Genomic DNA, 23,706 nt, shown 5'->3' with positions numbered 1-23,706 from the left:
GAAGTGGTTGGTAGGATAACCCCTCAAAAGTGAGATAATAAGTGATAACCTAATAATTGATTAGGGGGTGGGAAGTTCTTAACATTAATTAAGATATTGTACCCCACGCATGGTGTAGTGATCGGATAAGCTCAAGATGTAGTGGGAAGGCCTGGAATGGAAAACCGACCACCTTGTCTTCATGAAGGGTTGGTAGGGTCCCCATGAGACTTAGATGGAACTGGGGTTTCAGGAAAGGTTACCAAGATAACCCAGGATGGGGGTCAAGACCTATGGAGGCATACCTAGGGTAACCATCATAATCTATGTGATGAAATGCTCTCTTTAGGGTCACTAGTGTGTTGTGATGTTGAGTTCTCCTGGAGTATTGTAGAGTCGCTCTTATACTATCGTCCATGTCTTGCTTATGCTTGATTGAGGGTCTTCTACCATCTCCTAGCACGGTGGGGTGATTTCATTTTGGGATCACATGGTCAGGTGGTAGTGCCACTTCCCATCAAATGTTTATGTTTGTGCCTTCATGCGAGGATTGGTTTCATAGATATTTCCTATGGTTCATGATTCATGCATCATCTAATGTTGGAGATTATTATCCTTTTGAAACCTATGTGGTCATTTGTATCAATGGATTTATGCAACCTTCTATTTGGAAAAGATGTAAATTTTATATGTATTATTGGAAGCCATGTATTTTTTGAACAACGCAATCTTAAGTTATTGGATGTTATTTTATCAGTTATCCTTATGCTTTGTGCAAATACTTTATTGAAGAGAAAATCATATTGTAATACTTTTAATCTTTAAATGGTGTAATCTATTATGTGAATATGGTTTATTATGTTTAATGAGTAATTGATGGTTAATTGGATTAATCTTAATTATGGAATTTAACCTTTCATTTAATTCTTTGTTGGTAACCCTTTAGGAATTCTTGTGTTAGACTTTTTCTTGCGTAATTATGTACAATATCTTAATTGAAGAACTTAATGTGAATTAAACTTTTTTTTTTAATTATTGCACCCTTAGTTGCTTAGTTTTGTGGTTATTCCTTTGGGGTTCCTTGCAGGGCATTACAAAACACCATAAAACCATAGATTTATACGTGGAAAACCTTAAAGAGGAAAAACCACGGTGGGATTGGGGACCCACAATATCTATCCACTGATCAGATGAATAAATATTGCAACAAGGGGCCTTCACATGCAAGAAGGCCAACAACGTAGAGCACACTGCTCATCACAAAAGGAGCCTCACTGACTACAGAAAACATCAGACTACAATCTGGAGTGAAGATTGAACTGCAAGAATAGCATCTCCTATGCCTGAGTATAGTTCCGGTTAAGCTCAATACCAGAGGTCTTAAACCTCTTACATAAACCCATTTCAATCACCTATGATCTACCAAAACTTCTGCATATGATTACAACCTTATTCGTACATAGATAAACCTATAACCTTAATCCCATGCCATAAACATGATATACAAATAGATCTTACATCATATGTATACCAACCCAAGATCTAAACAATTAGGTCAGCCACCTAAAAGATAATACAATAAATTCATAATATAAACCCGCAATCCAATGATCAACCAAGTTGTCCTAAGACTGAAACACCATAATCCAATCAATAAATCCAACCGGTGATGCATCGGGAGCATCAACCTAACAGAATAACCACCTGACCTAAAATAGGTCGCCATAAGCCAAATGAAACACCATGAACAACTAGAGCATGAAAAAGATAACCATCAACATCCTGATAACCTTCTAGAAGCCGCACCAACACCACTTATCAGATTCATCAAAAGATCTTCAACAAAGAGTTGTCAGTAAAACCCTTACCAGTAACCAAAAGTTTTAATAGAACAAATGATAGCATCTGAATCATCAAATCTTGAACCAACTGAATGTGATACACATCACGAGCACATGAATAACCAATCCAAACCAATTCCAATAGTCAAACAAAAACTAGAGACAAATCTCCAGATCAACATCAAAGACCAACCACTCTACTGAATGTCGGTAGACAGCAAAACAACTAGTGTTGACATCAATGAAACACATAATCAATTCCTCCATTGCCAACATTTAAATCATTTAATCTTTGTGTATTTAAAAAAAATATCAAGGTCTAACATTTTTTGCAGGTTCTAACTTGTAATAGGTGCAAATATTTGTGTTTGTTGTTCTAAATTGCATTCCTTTCAGGTTTAACACATTTCTCTAAGTATACTTTTAGATATCTATCTGTCTATGTTTAAACATTTAACATAATTTCAGCCTACATTTTTTTCACCTGTTTTCTGCCTATGTAATGTTGTTTTTTTCGGTTTTTATTTCATAAAACGTATTCACCATTTCTATTTTGTTCAACCCTTTGTTACATATTTACTTATTTCAATCTATAATGTATTCCTATATAATGTATACATTATCTATTTCTCTTTGTTATCTGTCTAACCTTCTCTTACCTCCCTACACACCTATCCTTATCTTTGTTTATTTTTGTGTTCTATCATTTTCTTTTTGTCACCTATGGTTGGTAATGCTAAAGAACTTAGTTTATATTGTATTCTTATGTCGTAATGCCTCTTTTCCCTACACTTTTGTCTCTTTCCCCTACACTTTTGTTTGCAATGTATACTACTCTTTGGTTCACTTTATAATGAAATTCTCTTTATTTCATAGTATATAGTTTTGTTTTCAAATCATATTTCATTTAACCCTCTTTCTTATTCTTTCTCCCATTTAAAATTAAATTTCATTTAAAAGGCTTTTAACTTTAAAAGTTTTTATAAATTTAATACTCTTTCAACGTGTAATAAAGTTTAAAAACTTTATATTAAAAATTTTAGAAACTTTATTTTTAAAAGTTTTAAAAAAAGTTTATACAAAAATAAAGTTTTTTAATATATAATTTTTTTGAATAAAGTTTCTAATAGTTTTATTTTATTACTTGTAAAGTGGAAAATTGGATCCTAGTGACTCCCCATCTAGGAGAGAGAAAGGAAGCCACTATGATGATTTTCACTTGGAAAGGAACTTTACAATCAAAAGAGGGGTTGAATCCGCTAGATCCAAATCCAAGGGAATCAAGGATGTGAATTCTAAGTGGATTACAAGTGGTTGAAGTATGATTTATCCTCTTTTGTAAATGAGAAAGTTGACTTGTTGACTATGTGGAAAAGAGAGAAGAAATGAGTGAAATGAGGAGCTACCAGTTCGGGATCATGTTGTAACTTCGGATCTGAGCTAATTATACTGATACGGATCTGCCCTGCAAATTTGCAGAAAAGTCATCAGGACCATGGCGGTAATGTACATGGTCCGCCACAAAATCTGTGAAATGAAAAGGGTTCTTCCATCTCTACAAATGAAGCCCAAACCTACAATTACAATTGTGCACCTGCAACCTACACACAAAAAAGAGAGGGTGATTGGTTGTGGATAGGGGTTTGCCTCAATCAAACCCTGGTTGAGGAATCAACCTTGAAAGAAAGTAATTGTGAATACTTGAATGTAAACAATGGAGATGTATACATTGTAGATCTACAACTTGTTGATGATGATTGCTTTGCTTCTTGAATGTAACCACAAATGTTGTATTAAATGGCATGAAATATGACAAAACCCTAACACACACACATGATTGCAAATGAATGTTGTAATGTTTCTCCAATGGATGAATTAAGAAGACTTGAATTCTTGAATGCTTGATGATGACCTTGAAATCTTGTATCTTCTCCATATGCTATCTATCTGTCTTTTCTTTGTCCATCCATCCATGAATGAGGATATTGAATTCCTTTTTATAAATGCCTCAAGGATTAATTTTCAACCACCAAAGGCTAACAAAGAGGAATTACAAACCCCAACGACAAGAAATGCATAGGAGATCGGGCAGACCGAACATAGGGCCACCCTAAGAGGTGGGGATAGGGGCACCACACCCTTGTCTTGCCCTATTTTGGGGCCCAGACAGGGTCTAAAGAAGACACAAGACATGAAGGAGAAAGAGTGAAGGGGTGGAAATGCAGAAATAGGTCACGGTTAGGGAAGGAGATTTCGTTGCCAAGGTGAGGACCCAAAATATGGTTAAAATTGCATGGGTCACAATTTTATGACACTACATTACTATTAAAGATTTAATATTTTTTATGGAATTTAAAATCATAGATGAATTCTTATTAAAGTTTGATTCTATTAATATCTAGGTAAATGGTTTAGGAGTTAAACTAGATGATATACATTTAATTCATCTCATCCTTAAAAAATGTCTTCCTAGACAATTTCAGCAGTTTATTACTAATATTCATGCTCAACTTATTATACCTAGTATAGCTACTCAATTAACATGATATTTTTCATAATTTATTACGTTAAGAGGAAGCTAAATTAATTCAATTTGATACTCTTAAAAGTATTGAACATGCTTTTATTTCTAAAAATTAAAATCATAATAATCATTTTAAATCCAATAATAATAATCATAATCATAATAATTATTATTCCAATAATAAGTTTCATTCTAAATCCTATATTAATAATTCTAATAATAATAAAAAATTAAATTATTCTAAAAGGCCCCATTTTACTTATTGTGGTAAAGATGGTCATTGGTCAAATACATGTTTTAAGAAGAAAAAAAGGTAAAAATCCTATGGCTCAAACTAATCAATCAAATAACTCTAATCCTAAAAAGTTTAATAATAATGGTAATAAATCTCATCATCCTTTTACATGTAGTTATAATTTTTCTTAGCCTCTTGACTGGATTATTGATTCTAGTGCATCTAAACATGTTACTTCTCATAAAGAAATTTTTGATTCTATGCATCCCGATACTTCAAATATTCTTGTTCAACTTGCTAACAATTATAGTTGTAAAGTAGAAGCTATTGGTGATGTGAATGTACCTAATGGTAAATTACATGATTTTCTTTATGTTCTTGAATTAACCTCAAATTTTCTTTCTGTTGCTAAGCTTCTCCAAGATTATAAGATTGAATTCTATAAGGATGTAAGGATGTGTGTTATATCATTGATCCAAAGCACAACCAAGTTATTGCTAATGCTAAAATGGATAATGATAACTTATTCAAATTTCATGAGTTTTCTCATTCAAAGTATTCTTTTCTTATGATCATTGATTTTAATGTTTGGCATAATACTTGGCCACATAATTTTTGATAATGTTTGCCTTGATTCAAAAATCAAATATGGTAGATGGATTGCCTAGCATTGTTCCTTCTAAAATTGTATGCACAGGATTCATGAGTGATAAGATGCATAGGGATCCCTTTCCTCATGGTCAATCATGGAGGGAAAATCATAAATTACACCTCATCCATAATGACCTTTTGGGACCCATGGACAATAATTTCATCCAAGGATCAAGGTATGCACTAAAATCTATTGATTAGTTTTCAAGGAGAACTTGGATCTATTTCCTTCATAGTAAGGATCAAGTTCTTGATGTTTTTTATTGAATTTTATATGTTTGTTGAAAGGCAATTTGGTTTTAAGATTAAAATACTTACAACTAATAATGGTAAGGAATATGTTAATAATGAATTTAATGGTTATTTGAAATCTTTTGGTATTAAAAATAATCTTACCATTCCTTATACACCTCAACAAAATTGTGTAGCAAAAACGAAGCATAGAACCATTGTTGAAATGGCTAGATATTTATTGCATCCTACAAATATGAATTATAAAATTTTGGCTGAATCTATGGCTTGTGCTACTTATCTTATTAATAGGACTCCTACAAAAGCTTTACAGGATATAACTCTTGAAGAAGCTTGGTCCAGTAGAAAGCCCAATTTAAAGAATTTAAGGATTTTTGTTTCAATTAATTATGTTCATAGACCTAAATAAAAGAGACATAAATTAGATTATAAATCTCATCCTTATATATTTTTTGGTTATAATAAACATTATAAAGCATATAGAGTTTACAATCCAATCATTAACAAAGTTAAAGTTGCTAGAGATGTTTGTATTGCTGAAAATAGTATTCATGATTATTCCAAAGTGAGAGATAATGAATTTGTTGGAAGTAAAGTTGTTGTTGTGGAGGATGAACCTCCTTCTCTCAACTCTATTCCTAATGCATCCCTTCCTTCTAGTGTTGGTGATAATGATAATGATAATTCTACTCCAAATGGTTCTTCTTCTAGTGATGCTTCTATTACTTATAAAAGGAACCCTAAATGGTTTAAGAATTTGATTCAAGAAAGTGATTATTAGTTATCTACAACGGATAAACTTAAGGCTATAAGAATAAATTATTTCAATTATTCTTTCATGTCTACTATTATGAATACACATGATCCTAATTCTTTCAAGCAAGTTAAAATTCAATCTCATTGGCAAAAAGATATGCAAGAAGAATATGATACTTTTCTTGCTAACCAAACTTGGGATTTAGTTCCTTTACCTCGAGTTAAAAATATTGCTTCTTTAAGTGGCTATATAAACTAAATTGGATGAAAATAGGGAAGTTACTAAGTTTAAAGCTAGATTAGCTACTAGAGGTTTTTCTCAAATTGAAGGCTTGGATTATAATGAAACTTTTGCTCTTGTTCTTGTTATTGCTCTTGCTTTAGCTTCTAATATGAATTATCATATTCATCAAATGGATGTCAAAATTTCTTTTCTAAATGGTGATTTACATGAGGAAATTTATATGTCTCAGCCTCCTAGTTTTGTTAAGGAAGGTAATGAACATTTAGTTTGCAAGTTAAAGAAATCAGTTTATGGTTTGAAACAATCTCCTAGAGAATGGTATTCTAAGATAAATGCATTATTTCTTTCTCAAGGTTTCATTAGAAGCAAAAATGATCTAAATTTATATATTAAACATAGAGAATATGACATTGTGATTTTTATTTTATATGTAAATGATTTAATTCTAAATTCAAGTTCTATTAATTTGATTTCTGAAATTAAGTTTCAACTCAATAAAAAATTTAAACTGACTAATTTAGGACTTTTACATTATTTTTTGGGAATGCAAATTTGGCAAACAAGAATGATATTTTTCTATCTCAAAGTAAATATGCTCAATATCTTTTAGGCAAGTTTAAAATGAATGATTCTAATCATGTTTATACTCCTTGTGAATTAGGAACAAAGTTAATGCTTGGTATGAAAACTCCTTTAGTTGATGCTACTTTATATAGACAACTAGTTGGAAATTTAAATTATTTAACTCTTACTAGACTATATACTGCATATAGTGTGGATTTAGTCTCTAAATTTATGTCTAAACCTCAACAAACTCACTTTAAAGTTGCAAAACAAATCTTGAGATATATTAAAGGAAATAATAATGTTGGTTTATTTTATGATGCGAATTGTGGTTTTACTTTAAAAGAATTTAGTGATTCAGATCTAGGAGGAGATCCCAATGAGAATATTGTTTCTTTTTTTATTTAGGTGTCATTTCTTGGAATAGTGAGAAATGACAGTCTACTTCACTTGGTTCCACCAAAACCGAATATAAAGGATGCACTAATGCCTCTAAACAAGCCTTATGTCTTAGAAGATTTCTTTAATATGTGGGGCTACCTCCAAAATACCCCACACCTTTGTATTATGAAAATCAAAGTGTCATTGCCTTGGCTAAGAATCATATCTTCCATGCAAGGACCAAACATATTTCTCTCCAACACCACTTTATCAAAGAACAAATTGAAGACAATCATTTAACTTCTATATTACAAGGGAGAAGACCAAGTTGCTAATATTCTAACTAAGCCACTTTGTAAAGATAAGTTCCAATTTCATGTTAAAAATATTGGTTTGTAACCCATTTAAGGGTTTGATGTAAACTCCCCAACTAAAGCTTAAAGAGGGGTGTTAGGAATTAATCTTTACTTGGTGAAGTCAATTTCCTTTTATTTTTTTCTTGTAGGAATATTCTTAAAGGATCTCTACAAGTACTTTGTCTTATTTGAGTTCTCATAATATTTTATTTATTCCAAATATGTGTAATATTAGTTTGTCCTCCTTAAGAGGATGTTGACACATTGCACATACTTATTGTGAATGGTGGCATTCATAGATTTGGGAGTTACTTTGTATCTCCTCTCCTCATCTCTATTTAAGAGATGTTTCTCCTCTTATTATTCATTTCATGATATTATTTTAATCTCTCTCTCTCTCTCTCTCTCTCTCTCTCTCTCTCTCTCTCTCTCTCTCTCTCTCTCTAGGCTTTGAATTCATTCATAATACATAAGGGGTTTTTCTTTGCTTTCCCCCTTTCAAAATCTCTTATGTCTTCTATTTAAGTTTTGGGTGGTTTCTCTCAAGTTGCTCTCTACTTTGGTAACATTACTTAAATCAACATACTTACTTGGATTTCTTTTTCATTTTCTTTCTCTTGTATTTCCTTTCATGTTCTAGTTTTTCCACATTCATATGCAGAATATTCTACCATTGTAATGTATTTGCTATGTATCTTCGAGAAGTTATGTAAAAGGATATGTAATTGTATAATTGTACTTGTAATTGAAAGGATATTTGTAATTGGATATTCCAAGTGAAAGAATTGTAGTAGGACTATTTTGATATAAGCATTTGCATTAATGGATATCTTGTAAGTGATTGTACTAGTGTGGATTATATGCATTTTATTATTCTTTATGAAGGTTATCATAGGAATCTTTTATTTGGTGCTTTAAAATGAACTTAGTATAGATATTTTTATGATGATTTTTATGGTTAATGAATGTTAGTGAGTGTTCCTTAGTAGTGACCTTAGTGAACCATTAGAGAATAGTTATGAGATGAGATTAAGTCTTCTTCTAGATGTTATGATTAATTTATATTATGTAATAAATTTACTTAGTATTGCATTAAATTAGAAATGGTTGATGTAATGCTTCGTTTTAAAAAAAAATTATTTGTTTTTTGATTCATGAGATATTATTATTCTAGGGTTCCCTAGTGGGGCATCACAATTTGGTATCAAAGCCCATGTTCATAAACTGAGTACTCTAGTTTCATATGGACCTATTATATTATCTTTGTAGAAATGTTCCTTTCATTATATTTCTTAGATTCAACCCATATTTGTTCTCTTATTAGTTAGACTATTTAACCTCACCTTATACGTGTGTCTTGTTGGTTGTTAGGAAGGATGCCTCCTCAAGGTAGAGGTCGAGAATGAGGAAATCATCATAGCACTTGACTAAACCCTCATCAGGAAGATTATCTTGAGGTTGATCAAGGGGAGTAGTAACATGATCATCATAATGGCCATGGAGTTGAGTAGTAGAGTGATAATCAATAGGGTGGTTTAGAGGGCCCTCAATTGGTCTATTTGTTGTAGGATCTTCTTTCTGATTTGGTACCTCATCAGGAGATTCCTCAACATGTGTATTCTTATCAGTCCCAACATTAAGAGAGGGAAAGTGCATAGACTCCTCATAATAATAAAATAGCTAGTAATGATGCCATTCAAGCTAGACACATGAGGGGCCTTCTCATGTCTCAACCATCAACTTTTGATGGAACTAGCACTGGATTTGAGGCTAAGACTTTACTTATTGATTTGTATAGGTATTTTTCCATGCATCCTTATAGTAGTAACACTAAGGTTGGGTGTTCTATCATGGACCTTAGAGGTTTTCCATCTATATGATGGTGTATGGAGGAACAAAAGCTTCATCTCAAACTTGTTTCAGTATCTTGGGAAACATTTCTAGGAAGATTTTGAGCCTGATTCTTGTCTGGTCATTGGGCACAGAGGAGAGAAGATGAGTTTCATGATTTTTTTTAGATGTCTATGACCAAGGAGCAATATGAGCATTGCTTCTCTGAGATGAAGTAGTATGTGAATATACTAGATGACTAGCTATGTTAGTACAACAATTTTTTTGGATCTTCAATCCCCACAACAGCGTTGGAGTTCTGGTTTTTGAACCTAAGACTATGGATTTTGTAGTAGGGAAGGCATGACTAATAGAGGATATTCTATCCTTGGAACATGGAGGTTATTCAAGTGTTGAGGTATGTAGTGCCCCTCCATCAGAATAAATTTTGAGAGGTAACTAGTTTCAAGCTTCAGAACCTAACAAGAGTATTTTAGAATAGGTTTTAAGGGAGGACAATTTCAGAAGAAGAAGAACTTTCAAAAAAATTAGCATGTTCGTGGTAGACATTTTCAGCCATCAAAGGATCACAATTGGTATCACACAAAGAACCATCAACCTAGTCAGTTTACTCAGAATGCACTGCAATTTTCTAGTATAGGTAGTGCTTAGCAGTCTAGTGCACCTTTTAGAGGTAGTGATTTTGGAAGAGGAGGAGGATATTATTCATGCAGTCAGCAGGGTCACATTATAGTTCATTATCCTCAAAAGAACACTTTTGTGCCTATTTAGACACAAGCTATTTCTGATTCCGCAGTTGAATATGCTGGTAGATCGCATCAACTATTTGCATCAGTTGACAATTGCCAGGTTGAGCATTAGAGAATAGTAATTCAGACATCAGATGTGTTATGTGGTATTCTCATTTCTGTTTCATTTGACTCTAGTGCTTTCGATTCTTTTATTTCCCCTTTCCTAGTTGAGAGATGTGGGTTAGAAAAAGAAAGGTAAGATGATCTAGGTGGCAAGTAGGACCGGCTACTCACTCTAAGGTGGTTGTAGATTCTATTATTCATGGTTGCATGATAGATTTAGGAGTCTTCACCTCTATTGTGGATCTTCGTATTCTTTCTTTAGGATCCTATGAAGTAGTGTTGGGAATGGATTGGTTGGATGTGCACCACGCTCATATTGATTGTCAGTATAAGATAGTGAATTATGTAGATGGTACTGGTAAGAGTGTAAAGATAGCAGGGATTTAGAGAGCCATTTCCCTACATATTATCTTAGCTATGTAGTTGAAAAGTGTATGCATTAGGGATGTCAATTTTTTGCTATCACAGTAAATGATTTAGATGAGGATGAGACTCGAGAGGTTTTCCTTAACACTCATCCTATTCTCTATGAGTTTGCAAATGTGTTTTTGAAGGATATTCCAAGTATGCCACATAAGTGTGACATTGATTTCCAGATAGGTCTTGTACCTAGAGCTTCGCCTATTTGTAAGGTACCTTATAAGATGACCACTCAAGAGTTGAGTGAGCTTCAATTGCAATTGGAGGATTTGTTGGCTAAGGGGTTCATTCATCCTAGTGTTTCCCCATGGAGAGCACCTATTATCTTTATGAAGAAGAAGGATGAATCTCTTTGTTTGTGCATTGATTACTGACAGTTGAATAAGGTGATAGTGAAGAACCAATATCCTTTGTCAAGGATAGATGATCTCTTTGATCATATCAAGGGAGCTAAGGTATTTTCAAAGATTTATCTTAAGTAGGTGTATCATCAACTTCACATTCGTGATGATGATATTCATCGAATAACTTTTTATACCTGTTATGGACACTATTAGTTTACAATTGTTACATTTGGTTTGACTAATGCACCATCAATTTTAAGGAGTTTTATGAATGGGGTGTTCTACAAGTACTTTGACTAGTTTATTCTAGTGTTTCTTGATGATATTTTAATCTATTCAAGAAATATGGAGGAACATGAGGATCACTTTCATTTGGTGTCGCAATGTCTTCGTGATAATTAGTGTATGCCAATTTGGCTAAGTGTGAGTTTTTCTAGACAGAAGTGAAGTACCTTGGTCATGTTATCTCTATTGAGGGTATCACAACTTGGACCCCTCTAAGATTTGAGTTGTTGTGGAATGGCCAACATCAACTAATGTGTCAGAGGTTTAGAGTTTCATGGGTTTGGTTGGATATTGTAGACACTTTGTGAATGACTTTTAAAGGATAGCTCATCCTATCACTTCTCTTTAAATGAAAGGGAAGAAGTTCAATTAGATGTAAGGAACATTTGACTAGCACTCCTATATTGGCGATTCTTGACCCAACAAGTAATTTTGTGTTTTGTATCGATACTTCTTTGGATGGTATAGGGGTAGTTCTAATGCAATATGGTTTTTGTGATATCCTATGAGTCTTGCAAAGTCAAGGATCATGAGATGAACTACCCTAACCATGATCTATAGTTAGCAATAGTTGTTCATGGTCTTATGCATTGGAGACATTTTCTTTTGGGTCATCAGTTTGAGTTGCACATCAATCATCATAGTATGTAGTACATCTTCACTCAACATAACCTAATTTTTAGGCAGTGATATTGGATGGAGTTGATGTGCGAGTATAATTTTAATGTTCTCTATATTCAGCAAAAGGAGAATATGGTAGTAGATGCCTTGAGTAGAAGGAGACATGAGATATTTGTGTTGACTCTTGGTGTTGATTTGTAGAGTAAGATTCAAGAGGCACTTTCTTTGGATCGTTAGTATCAAAATGACATATTTGTGTTGACTCTTGATGTTGATTTATAAAGTAAGATTCTTGGGGCACTTTCTTTGGATCCTTGGTATCAAGAAGTGAAAGCAGAGGCAGAGTCATAGTGACCTTTAGAGGTTGGATATGCAGGTTATTCATTGGAGGTAGATGGTCTTTTGCAACATGTTGGGCCTATATATGTTTTTCCCATAAAGGGTCTTCATACTTTGATTATGACAGAGACTCATTGTGCACCTTTTTCTAGACACCCCAATGTGAAGAAGATGAATGCAAATCTCAAACTATTTTATCATTGGTCTGACATGAAGCATGATATTGCAAATTTTATGGCTAGATATTTGGAGTGTCAAAAGGTGAAAGTGGAGCATCAACATCCCCCCGGACTTTTGCAGTATAATATTGTTTCAGAATGGAAATGGGATATTATATCATTGGATTTCATTGTTGGATTACCAATCTCTTCACATAGACATGATGTCATTATGGTCACTGTGGATAGATTGAATAAAGTGGCACACTTTTCTCCTATGATATCATCTTATATGGTGTCTTCTGTAGCACAAGTGTTTATGAGGAACATTGTGCAATTGCATGGGATTCCTCATAGGATCATATCAGATCAAGATCTAGTATTTACTTTTGCATTATGGGCATTTCTTCAGTATGCTTTTGAAGCTCAGTTGAATTTCACTTCAACATAACATCCTAAGATAGATGGATAGACAAAGTGATTGAATTAGGTGTTAGAAGATATGATTTGGATGTATGTGATGGATTAGCAATCTTGTTGGGAGGACTATCTACATCTTATTGATTTTGCCTACAATAATGGGTATCATAGTTCGATTAGTATGTCACCCTTCTAGGATTTGTATGTTCATTTATGTTGTACTTTGTTGAGTTGTGATCGTTTAGAGGATTCAGTTGTTATGGGTCCTGAGATGCTTCGAGATATGGAGCAATAGGTTATCTGCATTCGAGAGAATTTGATTATAATGCAAGATCATCAAAAGAAGTATCCAGATGCTTGTAGAGTGGATCAACCATTTTTGATAGGAGATTGAGTGTTTTGAGAGTGTTTCCATGTAAGAGTTCAATCCATTATGAAAAGGGTTCTAAGTCGCTAGCTTGTTCTCTTGGTCCTTTTGATATTCTTGAGAGGATTGGACCTATTGCCTAGCACCTAGCTTTGTCACTAAGAATGTCCCATATTCATGATGTGTTTCATGTTTCAATGCTTAGATAGTATATTCCAAATGTGACACATGTTATTGATTGGAATGCTTTGTAGGTTGAGGACATTCAATTTTCTTTGGAGCCCATGGGAATAATTTATCATCGTAGGTAGAACCTCAGGGATTAGGACATAGAGAGGGTAATAGTCCAATGGGACCTAAATGATGATACTTCAGCTACTTGGGAGGATGCAGAGTGGATGAGAGAGTTGTACCCCTTCTTGTTTGTAGGCTTCCAGTAGTGAGCCTAGTTCTAGGGGGCGAGGATGTAGTACCCCTCCATGCTTTGCTTCAGATACTTATTACTTTGACATGTTAGACTATGTTTGACTCTTTATATATGGCTATTTTTGTTAGTGTGTGTGTGTGGATACATTCACGTGATCTATTTTATTGGACTATTTTATAATGCTTATATGTTTTAGGACATGATTACTATTATGCTTTATTTGAGATGGACATATTGATGTTAGTGATGATATACTTATGACAAATTATATATTGGCAATTCATTATCATGCTTTATGAGATGTTAATCTATGTTCAAATGTTATTATTTTATTACTAATGATATTGATGCTTATGGGTGTAATTCCTGCCAAAATACCTTAGAGATATAACCATCTAACATAAAAAATAGAGAATTCTTTTTATTAAACTAATGCATCACATATAACTCAATAAACATGTACATCTACTTAACATCAACTATCCATGCATGTGCTCAAATTAAAGCATGATCATAAGAACATATTTACACAAGTAGAAATAAATAACATTACATCAACTAGCATTCCCTAGGGTATCTCAATGCCATTACTTAACTAGGAACATAAGCATCATACACTCTACCATTATCTAGTTCATTCTAACATTCTTTTCTATCATTTACTTCTTCAATAACATAAGGAAATCATACAAACATGAACACATTCTATTATAATCCCAACTACTGATTATCCTTTATATTCATTTTTAAATTCACCCAATACAAATATTTTTATTCTCTTATTCTCATACAATGTATAACCATCCAATTTCCAAAAGATTACATTTCTAAACATAATATTTTCTCATACTCTAATCCATACAAGACTAATTCAACATTATCATTTTAATTCATAAGGTACTCATATTACCAATCCAATAATATCTTCTAGTTAACCATGAATCTTAATCCCTAAATTACACAAGTAATGAATATCCAAAATACATCATATATCCAACAAGGGTTACAACAACATCTTCTATCACAAGAATCATAATCACAACCTACTACATCAATATCCTATTACATATGAATACGATATTCTCTTACATCAAGATACATAGTTTTCCAATCTAAAATTGTGAATGTCTCATGGTACATAATACAATAATGTCTTTCAACCAATACAATAGTACATATCACCTACTCCAAACATCCAAGCTCAACTAAAGAGACAGAATATCCAGATCCATGCACATAAACATCCAACGAAGAAGAACATCCCAATGGAAGAAGGCATCAAACCACCTGACCATTTGGAACCAATAAGGAACCACCCCCCATGCTACAGAGAATGACACAAGGTCCCACACACACTCTAGACCTAGGCTGACACCTAACAACCAAAGGACACAAACATAACCATAACCACAACTTAAAAGAAATCACATGAACCATAAACCAAGATAAAAAACAAGGCTAATCAAAAGAATAAACTCCCAGAAGCTATCCAACAACCAATATATAAGGAACAATGACACATATAGGGAAGAGTGTCATCACATAGAAGGAAAAACTACAGGATCTCTACCCACCATCCTGATAGTCATGCAGAACCATCTCAACCTATGAGAGAATCAAGGGAGTTTGGTTTACCGTCTCCATGGCCTTCCCAAGCTCATCCCGAGTCTCCACTCTAGGGATATGGGATGGGGCACTAAAATCCAATTTATTATCTTGATTAGATGAATCCTAATTACCCAAACCATCTAAGTTAATTATTAAGGTTATCACTTGTTTAAAAAAGAAAACTCCCAATGTGTTCCTGGTGGTCTAGACTCCAAGCATCCTTACAAGGAACCTCTTGGCAACCTGTCTCTCATGACCACATGCATCACATGGAAGCCCACTCCCCCTAATCATGTTCCAAGACCTTATAATAAAAACATACATAACAATTATGAGGCTCATACAAATTTCACATAAAGTCCATACAAGGATTCCATAAAATCCCAATAAATCAATAAAGTCAAATACAATAATCTCCAAACATATAAAAACCAAGAGCCTCATAGATAATCAATAAATCACAGTAAGACGTGATCCATCTTGTTGGAGCCACAAGGATGCACAACTATCCATAGCAAGGAAAAACCATCTTTCTTCATCATAAGATACAAATAATCCACCTCTAATCACAAAGACAATTCTGAAACAATGTAATAAATCTCAAGAATCTAGAAACAGCCTCTGGAATAAAACACAGACTCAAAAAAAAAACAACCCAGACTGAGAAAAAGACCACAAAAAAATAATTAAAGCAATCTAGCACATTTACTAAATTAAACAACGCATTTACCAAATGAACCAACGCATAAGTAAACCAAAACAATGCCTTGGCACATCAATTCAATGCATATGAAAAATAGTGCAATGCATATGGAAGACATATTAGCGCATATACAAGGGCAAATAGCATGCATTCACTCATATGTGAAACACGTATACATTCTAGACTAGTGCATGTAGAAAATAGTATAGCACATATAATATAAACCTTAGCTCATTTGAGACAGAGGGGAAAAAGAAACGGAAATGAAAAATATGCAACTAAGTTCAAATTACATTAAGATCATAAAGACGATGCCAAGAAAGACATTACAGCTGTAGTACAATACATAATCAAGGAACATCATAATAATAAACAACCAACATTACAACACCTTTTGAAAACTTCTCATGAAGAAAACTCATAATAGAGCAAAATCAAACTGGCACACAAAATAACAGTGCTACCTGACTTGCAAAACAAAATACACAACACACAAATATCAAAATCTCAAGCCTTCTAAGGTACAATGAACAAATCCATCATTACAAAGGTACCCAACTTCAACAACCAAGAGCACAGCCATACGAACTCAAACATTCATGATAACACATAGAAATAAGATCCCAACTCCCAATTTAAGACAAAGTTATTAAAATGTACAATACCCAGATCTCTCTCTCTCTCTCTCTCTCTCTCTCTCTCTCTCTCTCTCTCTCTCTCACACACACACACACACACACACACACACACACATATATATAACAAATCCTAATTTTCCATTTCTACGGACAATCTTTTGGAATAAAATGCAAGAAGGTAAAATATCCAACCTGGTAAATTAAAATTATGACCTATGAAAGTTGAAGAAGCTCAATCCACAATCCATCGAAAACCAAGCCAAGCTCCAATCCCATTGAAATCCAAAATCTTTAGACAATAAAGAAACCTCTCTAGCAAAAAAAGAACCCCTGACAATGCTCAGAAAACCAAATTTATAAAAATTACTCAAAAACTATATAATCTCCCAACCAAACAAAATAATTTAAAATACTATTTTTCATACCAGTCATAATGAAACTCAAGGTAGGAAATAGTAAAATATCAATATCTCAAATCCCAAATCTCACAAGCAATAATAAAAGAGGGTAAGTAGGGTAAATGATAAATAAATAAATGGGTAACAGATTAAACAATAATAAATAATAAATAAACCCATTAACCAATAAATAAAACAGAAAGGGCTAATAAATAAATCAAAAGCCCAATAAATGCTAAACCACAAAAATAACATAAATAAACAATCACAATGACAACTCCCAAAAAGGCCAATCATAACAAGGGGTAAGTAAATAAATAATAACAAATAAATAACCAATAAATAAATAAACCAACAGTAAATAAATAAATAAATAAACAATAAACAAATAATTAAATGTACATATAGATAACAATGCTCTAGCCAATATAATTTAAACTCAATACCATTAATATTTCCCACATACATATAACATATAATAAATAAATAATCTTTCATGCATAATTATAGATGCCAAATATTATGATCAACAAAATAACATTAATAAATAATAACCCTCAATAATTAAATATGTCATTATATTTAAATATCAATGTCATCCAGCTATTTAATTTAATATTAATAAACCATATAAACCAATTAATTAATTAATAATCTAATTAATAATCGCAACTCCTCAAGGCAACCTAACATAAGGTTGAATCAACATACCATATGATGCCTACAAGATGACTCAAGCCAAGACACTAAACTGACAAGGTATCAACTTAAGCATAGAGTGTGTAGTAGGAACTCATATTACCTCTTATCAACTTGCCATTGGGAATAAAGACATGCTCAGATCTGTGGAACCAGGTGGAGTCGATATCTAGTACCTGCAAACCTATACCACCAATATAAACACAACGACATATAGCATATAACATGAAATAATCAGATAGGTGAAAGAGAGTCACAACGTCATACCATACCCATAGGCGAGTGGTATGGCATTGTCTATTTCACTAATATAGTAGTAAAACAATCATGACAACATAACATCATCTTCATCATCATTACCCAATGTAAACATGACCTAAGGTTAGCACATAACAAGATACCATTATATCATCATAAGAAAATATAAACCTCACCTGTATAATCAGTGCATATAAATCATCAATCCTATGTCCCCCATCATAATAGTCCTAAATATATTATCAGCTACATATCACCATAGTGTCTTATCTGTCAATATGAAATGTCTAGCACAAAATAAATCATCATAAAGAATAATCATGAACTAAATGTCCTAAATGGTGCAATAATGAACATAATAATCATAATAAATCCACTATTGTCAAAGAGAATATCAATATTTAGAGTGAAATAGGAGGCATCTAGATCGTGATCAAATCTAAAAGTGTTTATCGCATCCTCTCATAAAGGGTGAATCAAGGAGAGTCACTACAATGGGATTTATGTGCAGAATAGATCTTTACTCCATTGTTTGCTTGGGGATTATGGTGAAAGGAATGATTTTGTGTTACTCATTCATGAGCTCCATACAATGTCATGATTTCCTTTCACTAGATGAGATTATATATATATATATATATAGAGAGAGAGAGAGAGAGATGTATGGATGTATGTATGTATGTATGTGTATGTGTATGTGTATGTGTATGTGTATGTGTATGTGTATGTGTATGTGTATGTGTATGTGTATGTGTATGTGTATGTATGTATGCATACATACATACATACATATAAAACATGTTTTATGCAGGTTGCACATACCAAACATCGACTCCAATTGGTTCCATAGGTTTGAGCATGTCTTTAAATCCCAATGGTGGTACAGGAGATAAAACGAGGCCCAAAATGTATCTAACCCTTGCTATTGTCCAAACCTAAGGACAATTATATAGTCTTTATTTTATCCCTTCAGATGTGTCATCTAGACAATGTCTGACGATCTTGTTGTTAGTGATAAGTATTGTTTTGATATCAGCATTATTTTATGATTTATTTGAGTGTGTGGGATTTTATGTTATTTTGATTATTGATATTAATTATAATTTGAGTATTATAAATTAATTAAGTATTAATTATTGTTTATTTTAGTTTTAATTATATATATATTTTTAATAAATATATTCCTTTTATTGGATATTATTTATTAAGTGATTCATTATTGTGCATGTGAATATTTTTATGGTGGGAATTATTTTACTGTGGAAAATTTTATATTTTATTATGGAATAGATTGGTCTATCTTGGTGGAACTAGTCCTATTTTTATGAATAATTATATTTTTAATTGGAATTAAATAGTTATCATTTTCTTGGTTGTCAAGTGGGAGTTAACTATTGTTAGGGGGTTTTTAATTGGTGATTTAATATTTAATTATTATTGTTTAATTATTTTATAAGGATTTTTATTGAGAGATTAATTTAATATTATTGATTTAATGCTTTTTTTATGGTTTTTGAATTAGAATTTTTTGAGCATGTATTTTGTGAGCTCTTATCCGATGGCATATAAATTGACTATTCTTATCTTTTAAGGATCTAACTATAATTTCCGGAAAGTGAAGATGAGAGGCTACCTAGTCTCTTTGAGATATTACTTTGGAAAGCTGTAGAAACTCGGTATGTTCAACTGGCAAATGGTTTTACCACTCTTGATGAGATTCAAGCTTATGACGAGAATTAAAAGGCAAGGTAGCATGCTATCTTTAGTGCTTTATCAAAGATTGAATTGACGAAGGTTATTTCATTGAATACAGCTTATGAAGTTTGGGAAAAGTTGAAAGATGTCTATGAAGGAAATGACATAGTTAAATAATCAAAGAAGCTAATAGCTAAGCGTGTATTTGAGAATTTGAAAATGGAAGAAGGAGAAGACATAACAAGCAATTTTCAAAAGGTATATAGTCCAGTAAATGAAAGCAAAGAACTTGGTGGCACCTTGACAAATGAAGACATAATTGAGAAGATTTTGATGTCCCTGCTGAAAAGTTACAATGACAAGATCTCAGCTATTGAAGAAACCTATGATCCGAAGAAGCTTACCAAAGAGCACTTGGATGGTACTCTATCAGCATATGAGATAAGGAAGTTTGGAAAACACAAATATAAGATTGAATATACCTTTAAATCATCTAAGGAACATTTGGAAGATGAAATTTCAGATGAGATGGAAGCGAACTTTGTGAGGAAATTGAAGAAAGGCACCAACAAATATAAAGGTATGTTACCCTCTAAGTGATTTAGATGTGGAAAAATTGGTCATATTTCTACTAGGTGTCCAGAGAAAGGTTCAAGACCAAAGTCTACATAAGATAAAGGAAAATTTAATAAGAGAGCCTATTATGTCAAAGATGATGATGAATCAAACTATGAAGATGGTGATTGCTTGTTTTTGGTAGAAAAAGAATAACCTAAGATTGATATTCCTAAGACTGTTGTGACTACTTTACATGTTAGAAGAGACAAAAATGAATGGTTGATAGTGGATGTTCAAATCATATGACTGGTGATAAAAGTAAGTTTATAAAACTTAAAAAGTATGATGGTGGTTCTGTTAGGTTCGGAGATGATCAAACAACACAGATTATGGGAATTAGTTTCATTTCTTATGATGAAAAACATAATAATGACAATGTTTACTATGTGAAAGGTTTGCATCATAATCTTTTGAGTGTTGGACAGATGTGCGAAAATGGCTATAATGTTGTTTTTTCAGGATGATGATTGTGAGATCCGAAAGGGATCCGAATTTGTTATTACAGCAAGGAAAAAGACTGGTGGAAATATGTATCTTCTAGAAGGAGCTACAAAACATTGTTTATTATCTCAGATCAATGATAGCTAGCTCTAGAACTGGAGGATGTGTCATATCAATTTTGACAATCTGGTAAAGATCAATTCATCAAGAGATTTACCGAGGCTAACTAAATGGGATGACAATATAGGTGGATAATGTCAAGTTGGAAAGAAGATGAAAGGAAATTATAGAGGAAAGGAGCATTCATCCACCAAATTTTTAGATTTAGTGCACACAAACCCTATGCGGTCTAACCAGAACAAGGAGTATACAAGGTGAGAAGTATTTCACGTTGTTGATTGATGATTATTCTAGAATGTCATGGGTTGCATTTCTAAGAGAGAAGTTAGAATCATTAGAGAAATTCAAAATATTCAAGGATAAAGTTGAAAAGGAAGTTGTCAGAAAGATTAAGTGCTTGAGGTATGACAAAGGAGGAGAATTTACTTCTGATGAGTTTAACAATTTTTGTGAGAAACATGGTATTCTACAAGACAATTGTTTTCCCCAGGAACACCTCAACATAATGGTGTAGTGGAAAGGATGAATTGAACAATTCAAGAGGCAACCATAGCTATGATCAAAGGAGCAAAACTCCTAGAAGTCTATTCGAGAAAACCAATTCATATTGTAGTATACACTCTTAACAAAATTTTATATCGAAAAAGATATGGGAAGACATCTTATGAGTTATGGCATGGTAGAACTCTGATAGTGAAATATTTCAAGGTATTTGGAAGCAAGTTCTATATTCAGAGAGATGAAGATAATCTTGGAAAGTTGACAGTAGAGCATATGAAGGCATATTCCTACGATACTCTAAAAGGACCAAGGCATACCGGTGTTACAATAAGAGATTGAACAAGACTGTTGAAAGTACAAATGTGAAGGTCGATGAAGGTACTTCTAAATTTTTTGACAAATTGGCAGATTATGAATTTGATGAATTGACTGATAGAAAAAGGGAAGAGAAAACTAGAGAAGATGAGAAAGAAAAGGATACTCAAGAAGATTCGGTATCTACATCTAAAACCTTGAGGCATGTATAGAAGAATCATTTAGTAGATTAGATTATTGGAGATAAGAATAAAGGAATCATCATAAGAAGCAAGGTAGCTCAAGAATAAGTCCTCTTATGCTTACCTTAAAAGATTGAACCGAAAAAAATAGAAGAATCTTGCAAAGATCATAATTGGATTAAGGCAATGAGAGAAGAGTTGGATCAAATTGAGAAGAATTAGACATGGGAACTAGTTAACAGGCTGGAAGATAAGAATGTAATTGGAACAAAATGGGTATTTTGGAACAAGCTAGATGAAGATGGAAAGGTTGTGAGAAACAAAGCAAGGTTGGTTTGCAAAGGTTATACTCAGATTGAAGGTATTGACTTTGAGGAGACATATGCCCTAGTTGCTTAGAAGGAGGAAACCTGGATGTTTCTTGCTTTTGCAGATTTTAAATATTTGAAGCTCTATCAAATGGATGTAAATCAACATTTTTGAATGGAGAATTGAAAGAATAAGTTTACATTGAACAACCAAAAGGATTTAAGTTGAAAGATGATCTGAAGATTGTTTGGAAATTGAAGAAGGCTATGTATGGATTGAAATAAGCCCCTAGATCTTGGAATGGAAGTCTAGATAAGTACTTGATTGATCAAGGTTTTCAGAAGGGTTTGGCTGATAACAATTTGTATTTCAAAATTGACTGAGGCAAAACCTTAATCATTGTGGTTTATGTTGATGACATAATATTTGGATGAAATGAAGGGATGTACAAAAAATTTACTAATGTGATGCAAAAAGAATTTGAGATGTCCATGATTGGTGAGTTAAATGTATTTCTTGGTTTGCAAGTAAATCAAAGTGACAAGGGAATTTTCATTTTGTAGTCTAAATACATTAAGGAATTGTTGAAGAAGTTTGGGTTGGAGAACTCCAAATAGGTGTGTACACCTATGACCACCAGATGCAACTTGAAAAAATATGATAAATACCCTAAAGTCAATGCAAGTCAGTACAGATCAATGATTGGAGAACTATTATATTTGATTGCTACCAAACCGGATATCATGTATGCAGTATTTTTGGCAGTTATATTTCAGCAAGAACCAAAGGAATCACATGTTGTGGTACTAAAAATAATTTTTCAAATATCTAAAAGGAACATAAGAGTTTGTCTTATGGTATCCTAGAAATTCAGATTTCACTCTAATAGCTTATTTTGATGCAGATTGGGCAGGAAGCATTGATGACAAGAAAAGTACAAGTGGTGGAGCAATCTTTCTTGGCTCCCAATTAGTTGCCTGTGTTGGAAATTGACACTCAATTGGTTGGTTTCACTATGTTGTCATTGATGGCAACATGGTATTATGTTTTGGATTCATGTTTTGGTTCTACGATACTTCACAGATACTTCACTAGCACCGACACCGACTGGACAAGAGGATTTCTTTGGTTACCAGCAATGTCGCCCAACATGGTTTAGTAAAGGTTATCGGTATTGGAGGCCGACATATCTTGGATCCAACATCGGAAATTGATTTTAATTTTTATGCATTTATTTTATTTGGCCGACATGTAATTTGATATTGCATATATATTTTTAAGCCGACATAAGGCATGTAAATGTGTATAGGGTATATAGGACAGTTTGATAGATCATTTTGATATATATATAT

The sequence above is a fragment of the Cryptomeria japonica genome, chromosome 10, assembly GCF_030272615.1.
Source record: "Cryptomeria japonica chromosome 10, Sugi_1.0, whole genome shotgun sequence".
NCBI classification, from domain to species: Eukaryota; Viridiplantae; Streptophyta; class Pinopsida; order Cupressales; family Cupressaceae; genus Cryptomeria; species Cryptomeria japonica.
Note: the sequence above shows the minus strand (reverse complement) of the source record.